The following is a 7,672-nucleotide window of genomic DNA, read 5'->3' as shown; positions in this document are numbered from 1 at the left end:
CATAGATCAACAGTTTTCCAATCTCCTGCAAAAAAAGCTCCATCTTCTTAAATGTGATCTTTGCTTCCAGTTTGCGTTGTGGCCTAGCCAAATGATGAGGCTGGCAATGGCAGCCCCATTCAGCATATTGAAAAATAGTGTCATGGGCCACCTGTTGATTTTCTGTCTGCAGGTGGTCATACGGACTAAGTGGTCAAGGTTATCCAACCCACCTTTGTTTTTATTGTAGTCATAGATGATGTCCAGCTTTCTTTGCTCTCTGCCTACTGACAGGTCATGGTGCAAGCTTGACAGCAACAGCAGAACTTTGGACTTCTTTGGAACATAGGAAACTAGGGTAAGATCCCCATCAAAAGCAAAAATGAATGAAAATGTTTCCCTTCTTCAATTGACTTGCATTTCATTTGGGATATTGGCCTTGTTTTTCCAAATTGTACCCAAATAGGTCAAGTCCTGCTGTAGCAGTCTTTCTGCTAGGTCAGTACTTGTGAAGAAACTGTCACCCACAATATTGGTGACTGGATAAGCCAGTTTTTCAATGATCTGGGTACCAAGATTACCTTGGTATGAAGCTTCTGCTTGCTTGCCCAGGTAGTTGTCTCCAGACAGGGGGAATGACATTGCTACATCACAGCACCACCAAATTTTGAAGCCATATTTGGGAGGCTTGTTGGGCATATGCTGTCTGAAGGGACACGACCTCTGAACGCAATGAGCTGCTCATCAAATTGTGGAATATACCATTTCCTGAGCTGCTCCACAAATTGTGTCCAAATATCTCTGAAGGCAGCAAGCTTGTCCACAGCTTTTCTTTCCTTATGTGTCAGTTTGTTGACAAATCTCAGGTAGTTGATGATTTGATGGAATCATTTTAAAATCATGGTGGCATGGAAGCAAGGATACTTATTATGTTGCTCCTACAACTCCTCCAGTGCCTCGTGACCACCATGGTATAGACCACTCAGCAGTAGGAGGCCAATGTAGCCTTTCAGCTTTGTTTCGTCCAGCTTTTTCCACTCATTTCTATTTTCAAGATTGCTATCATTCCACTCCATAAATCTTCTTTTTGCCTTTCTGTTTGTCTCTCTTATGATAACAGTCAGAATATCTTGTGAGAAAAAGAGGTGGAATGTTTCCACCACTGTTTCTTTATTACTTTCTCTTGTTGGCCCAGCACTTTCATGGACTATGTCCTTGGCTGTTCTCTGATGATGTATTAGCTGTGGATGTCTTTCCCACACTCTGCCATTCCTTCCTCTAAAGGTATTTTCTGGGGGTGGTGACAGTAGTTCTGATCCACGTCCTGCTGTAGCTCTCCTCAGTCTTCCACAGCATCTCCGGGCTTGTCCTCTTCCCTTTCCCACTGGAAGTGTTGGCATCTTTTTCCTTCTGGCACCAACTCCTCCTCATCTGAGCTGGATGAAGCTTCCATAGACATATGGTCTTCTTACTCTGAACAATCTTGCATGTCTGGCACATAGTCAGCAACCTCACTGCCTTGAGATGAGATTTCATCAATGAATGTGTTGTTGTAATCCTCAGCTACCTGTGCAAGACAGGCTTCAGCACTGAATATGTGTTGCCTTCTCTTCTTGGACTGCAGAAAAAAAAGAAAATATTGATTACTGCTGAATGCATACAAACAACATTCAAAGACAAGCCTGTCCACCTATGCTATCACAGAAGCTATTCTGTCCAGCCCTATGGCAGTGCAGGTAGCACCCTCTCCTCCTGGGCACAGAAGCCAGAGACCAGCATTGACCCTTTGCAGGCAAGCCAAATGTGGGTGGATGCTGTTTGGAAACCACAAATATAGGGGCTTACTGACAGCAGGTAAAACGGGCATGGTGGCTGTCAAGCCCTTACCATTAAAAGGGACTCCATAGTGTACACTGTATTGCAGTATGATGTTGTTCTATTTCTTCTCTGCTGACCCTTTGCTCCTTGTCCTCACTTCCAACAAAGCCAGGGCAAACTAGTTTGTATGTTATGAAAGGGGCAGGTGAGGCAGAGTTCTGCCATGCGAAAAGAGAGCAGAGGTGGATTTGGGTGTGACAAAAGTTTTTTGGGTTTTTTTAGCAAAGGGCACAGTGTTTTGATGATGTTGCCGCCTGAAAAGTGGTTAGAAAAAAGGAATTACCACATCTTTTGCAAAAGCAGAGTGGAGGATGGCCATCCATAAGTTACCATGGATACCAGAAGTGGACATGAATGAGGTATGAAAGAATGCTGACTTTTAAAATGCATCCACCCAAAGTGGCCAAACAGGTCTAGGCCTGTCATTTATACAGAAATTGCATTGGTAACAAGTTACCCCAGTGTGTTCACATGGACTTGGGAAAGTTCTTACGCCATGTGCAAAAACACATTTGTGCCTGGGTAACACGTTACTCTGGGCATTTTTTCATCCACAGAGGGCAAACCATTCATGTTAACTGGCTGTTCTTTGGGGATATTGTGAACTGCGGTGAGAGTGACAATGTCCTAAGAATAATATTTTTGATAATTAATTAACTTTAAGATACTGCAAAAAATATACATCTGGGTTAGGAAATTACCCCATGGGAATATATGAAGGTTAAACCAACAAATACCCTAAATAGCATAATTTGAATTCCTAATACTTTATCCATTCTGTGTGGAAGATAGTGAGTCAGATCCAATATTATCATAGAACCTATACTTACAGATGCTGTCATAAACCAAATAATATAGTTATCATGAGATAAACAGACACTGAGGTGCTTTTGTGAAACACCAAATTCATACAAACTTCTGGAACCCTCCAGCAATAAGATTATTTCAGAATGGCTCTGCCTCCCTAAGGGCCCCTGTGATATTTAGGGAAAAAAATAAGTTTTTTTATGCTTGGTCAAACATGAACTTCATACTAATTGAGCCCAGTGCTCCAGTGAAGTCCACCAGTAATGGCATGCATTCGAAGAGCTGTCACATCTGGCCCATTATGTAGGAAACCATCCATGTTGCAGAGATTTCTACTCCATTGTCTTCCCTGCTCCTTGTGTACGTTATGTAGTTGAAGGAAAGATAATGATGCCAAAACACTATGACATTAAATCAATCCCTATTTGCAGTGTTGGTCCTTTACAAGGTTAACTTGAGGAACCACCTCTGGATTCAGCAGCCTCAAAAGACATGGAGCAGAATGGTGAAATTTACACTGTCTTAATTTTTGACAAGCATGAGTTTGTTGAAGAATCAAGACAGCATTAAATTAATAGATTTTGGGCTAGACCCTCAGGCCTAACAAACATTAAGCCTTAGAATTGAGAATCTAGCCTCAAATCTATACTAAGATCGACATTGTCTTCAAATAAATTCAGTATGATTCAGGCAGGTTAATACAGAGCAACTAAGATAATAAAATAAGGGTTTTTTTGTGAGTTATATTAGTTGCATGGCTTTCGGCATTCACTTTACTATTATTACATAGTTAGGATGAAACATGGTAGTGTAACTTAAAAGATGACTTGGACCATAGCCAATTCTGGAATATGCTCCTTCAGAGAGAGAGAGAGAGAGAGCTTCTAAGAACGATATTAAGGATGTGGGAAGTTTAAACAGAATAGTTTCAGTCTCCACATTAGAATCTAACTAAAAAGTGGTAAGAAATTGTTTTGTTTAATTTGGATTTTTGTGGGAGGCCAACAGAGAGTTGAACACTGTCTTTCCTTTTTTTCTATGTTGTATTTCTTAATGCACTTATATATATACATATACTCTTCACCACAGATTCTCATCCTCAATATGATCTACCTAATCAGACCTATGTCACCATCTGGATCAGGTAATCAGCTTCTAAAATGGAAACCAGATTTCTTTGGGTCACATAGATAAGAGATGTCACTAATAATTCAGACCACAAACAGTAAGAACAAAAAGCTAAAGAAAAATTGCATGGCTTTCAGAGTTTCTAACTATCTATAAAAGAGAAGGCTAAAAATTCCTTTCCACAGAGTCCATAAAAAAGGAGTCATCCATAAAAGACTAAGTGACTGAGCTTGATGGAAGATTAGTCTTCTGAAGAAGGCTGGATGCTGTGTTGATGGATAGGCAGACATCAATCCGTGTTTGACTAGGAGCACAGCACCTTCAGAGAACTGTCAGGGTTTTGTGGCCCACATAAACCTCCATAGCCCTCTTTCCCCCTGCTCCCCTCAGCTATGTGGTGCTACATCCCATTGTCCACCTGTAACACTGCATGCATTGCAGGTAGGCAGCACATTGTAAAACCATTGTTGCATTCAAGCAGGATTGCCAACCCAGGATTTTTTGTTAACTGGCAATCTGCAAACTGTTTACTGACAACCAAACTTTTTTTACTATGATTGGTTTTAACCATTTAAATTTGAGGCTGGCCATTTTTTCTGCAATCCAGGGTGTGGAAGATGGGTGACATTTACTTTCTGAAAAACATGTCAGTAAAAATAATGGGTATTAGTGAGAAGTTTTCAGATTATCAGTAATTTTTTTTCTTGGGTTGACAACCTTGATGGCCTAATATAGTCAGGCTACCCAGTCAAGTCAAGGGAAAACTACAGTGCTATATTCCTGCCACCACATAATACTGTGGGGTTATAAATCAGCAGTATTCAACAAGGCAATCACCTGATAATGTTTACCCATAAATATTGAACCATTTTCTTGTATTCACAGGAAAAAGACCAGGATTATAAAAATATACTATATACAGGTAAGAAAGCAGGAACTCTTTCATAACATAATGACAAGGACAAGGAGAGCCATACGGAGAAGCAGTTCTCTTTTCTTTTTTTCTTGGAGGAGATACTATTTTTCAGGAAGACATTTGATTACTATTAGGAGACACTTCTGCATTAACACGAGAGAAAATGTTTTCCTTTTGCACCTTTCACCTTGATGATAATTATCCTAGTCTCTGTCACAGAACAGGTGTTTTAAGTCTGGAGCATATGAGCACTTTTACATGTGCTCCAGGAGTTGGGGGGGAAGCACTTTAATTAGAGTAGCTCTGGGAGTAGAGTAGTCTAATTAAAGTGCTGCAGCGTCTTGTGTATCAATGTCCCCACAGTTCAAAATGGTGGTGGGGCTGCTTGAACTAAAGCTTATTTGGTGAGCTTTAATTCAAGTGCCCCCACTGCCATTTGGAAGCACTGAAAAGCATGGTAATTACCACGCTCCACTTAGGCTCAATTAATTAATTCTGCTCCAATACACTGTAATTACAGCACATCAGAGCAGGATCCATGCTCATGTACACACACCTTTAGTGTTTCTAAGTGTTTTACTGTACAAAGTATTTGCTATACATTAGATAAAAACTACTTTTATACATATTTTAAAAGTCTGTGTTATTAGGCAATAAAAACAGCCTGTCACTCAGGCTTAGGGTAGGTAAAAACATATTATTGCATGTAGTCTATATTTGCTGTAACTCTACCATGTGTGTTTTGGAATACGAGTTGCATGAGTAGTGAGAGATGAGAGAAGAATACCTTAAACTGATATATTTCAGAATTTAGGTAGTATTTTAGAATGAATTTTTATATAAAACTGAACTCTAACCATACTGATAAGTCAATATTTTTATTAAAAAATGATATTACGTGGAATGATGTGTTTCTAAATACATATTTAAAGGTTGTTATTAATCTAATGATGCTTTGGAGAAGGTGCTACTAAGAAACAGTGCAATAAAAACACAGTACTCACTCATTTTTAACATGAAGGATCTTTAAACAGTTGGAAGAAATGATTGGTGATTAATTTATCCATCAGCGCATCAATGTTCCATTAAAAACTGAAATATCAGTGAAAAATCATTATTTTTCCATTCCTATTTGAAGGAAAGTAGATTTTAAGACCTCAGGCTAAGTACAGAAGTTCAAAAATCTCCCGACGGAAGCACTCTTACTATCATGCTTTACTTGAAGTGCTAGAAGTTACAGCACAAGTGAACCAAACAGACATCTGGTGGCCACTGAGGGTGCTTCTACATGCCTCCCAGGAGGCTGGCAGAGCAGCCCTCTCCCTAGCCCTGCCCCCACTGCCAGCTAGCAACCATCAGCAGTGGTTGGGGTAGCAGAGACATCAAACCCCTTCCTTATAGCATTCCCCCTGGCTGGGCAGTGATATGCTACAGAGCTGTGGCTGCTATTGGGACACAGAGCCCAGACTCCTTTCCATCACAGTGCCCCTGGACTGGCTGGGGGAGCTGCCTGGCCAGGGGAGCACAGGGGGAAAGGGGTCTGGGTTCTGTCCTCACAGCAGCCCTGGCCCCATGGTATGCTGCCACCCCAGCCAGAAAGCCTAGATCCCCTTCCCGTGCAGCGCATCCAGCCAGGCAGTGGTGCGCTATGGGGACCCAGAGCCTAGACCCCTTTCCCCTGTAACCCCTTGGCCATGCAGCAGTGCACCACAGGGCCAGATCTACTACAGGGAGAGACCCCAGCTGGCACGCAGTCCCCACCTCATGTCCCCCCCTCCAGCTGTGCTGCATTGCACCATGGGGACATAGCAGATGAGCAGGGAGAGACCCCCCACCCCTGCTGTGGCTCACAGCTGGCCAGAGGAAGGAGGTGGGGCTGGAATCAAAGGGTGTCATCAACTCAGGTCAGTGACAGGTGAGTGGGTGGGGCTGGCCCTGTATCAGGCAGAGAAAACAAGCTCTGCCCAAGGCTAAAGCACAACCCTGAGGTACACTGCCTGGAACGGCAACAGAATACAACCCATCTTAACTCATAATAGATGTGGCACAAATAGTTAAAAGACAGAAAGTACTTTAGTCTAGTACAGAGATGGGAAAAATATACCCCTTGGACCAGATGCAGCCTGCCAGGCAATTTCATTTGGCCCACAGCCACCTACCAATTAATTTTACACCACTCAGCTCACATGCTTTGCTACCACCCTCATGTGCTGGAGGGCCCAGCCCAAGCCAACATGCACAGCTTCTGGGGGGTGGGGGGTGCTACTGCTGCCACTGCTGCAGCTGCCAAGAGACCTGTTTGGTTTCCCCAGCCTCCAGTGGCTCCTCCTTGTCTTCTTGCTGTAGTACTCACTCTGGGAAGCAGGTAGGGAAGCTGCAACTGTGTGGGAACAAATAGTGTGGGGCTGGGACAGGCGGGAGCATGGAAACTGGGGCTCACACCCAGTGAGATGGCAGTAGTGTGGAGCTCAGGTGGGCAGGGTGTGCAGGTGAGTGCATGGGGTGTGAGGGATAGTGGGGAAAGTGGAAACCCCTCACATGCCTGCCCCATGGTGCACAGCCTCCACTGCCAATGGCCGCAGCAGCAGGTGATAAGCCCTCTGGTTGCTCAGGGCCTGTGCAAGTGCAGCTCCCTAGTGGCATGTAGTTCCAGATAATTCTGGGAGCTGCACGTGGTGGCAAGTGGCAGAGCCAGGGCAGGCTGCCTTTATTTCATAGACATTTCATAGACATTAGGGCTGGAAGGGACCTCAGGAGATCATCGAGTCCAGACCCCTGCCCAAAGGGCAGGAAGTCAGCTGGGCTCATAGGATCCCAGCAAGATAAGCATCCAATTTACTCTTGAAGGTGTTCAACGTAGGTGCTTGAACCACCTCTGCTGGCAGACTGTTCCAGACCTTGGGGGCTCGGACAGTAAAGAAATTCTTCCTTATGTCCAGCCTGAAACGGTCTTGCAGGAGTTTG

General features: G+C 43.3%; 1 long non-coding RNA gene across 1 annotated transcript in view; it reads left to right on the top strand.

The window, feature by feature from the left end:
* Positions 1-398: 398 nt before the first annotated feature.
* The window catches only part of LOC109321937, a 12,444-nt gene continuing 5,170 nt past the window's right edge, over positions 399-7,672 (top strand). Inside the window, exons 1-2 of the long non-coding RNA XR_002104234.1 lie at positions 399-514; positions 795-797. This is a non-coding gene — a long non-coding RNA (uncharacterized LOC109321937). The remainder of the gene's footprint in view (positions 515-794; positions 798-7,672) is intronic.

This window comes from Crocodylus porosus, unplaced genomic scaffold, assembly GCF_001723895.1.
Source record: "Crocodylus porosus isolate Cpor-Errol unplaced genomic scaffold, CroPor_comp1, whole genome shotgun sequence".
NCBI classification, from domain to species: domain Eukaryota; kingdom Metazoa; phylum Chordata; order Crocodylia; family Crocodylidae; genus Crocodylus; species Crocodylus porosus.
This window is presented reverse-complemented; position numbering and strand designations above follow the sequence as displayed.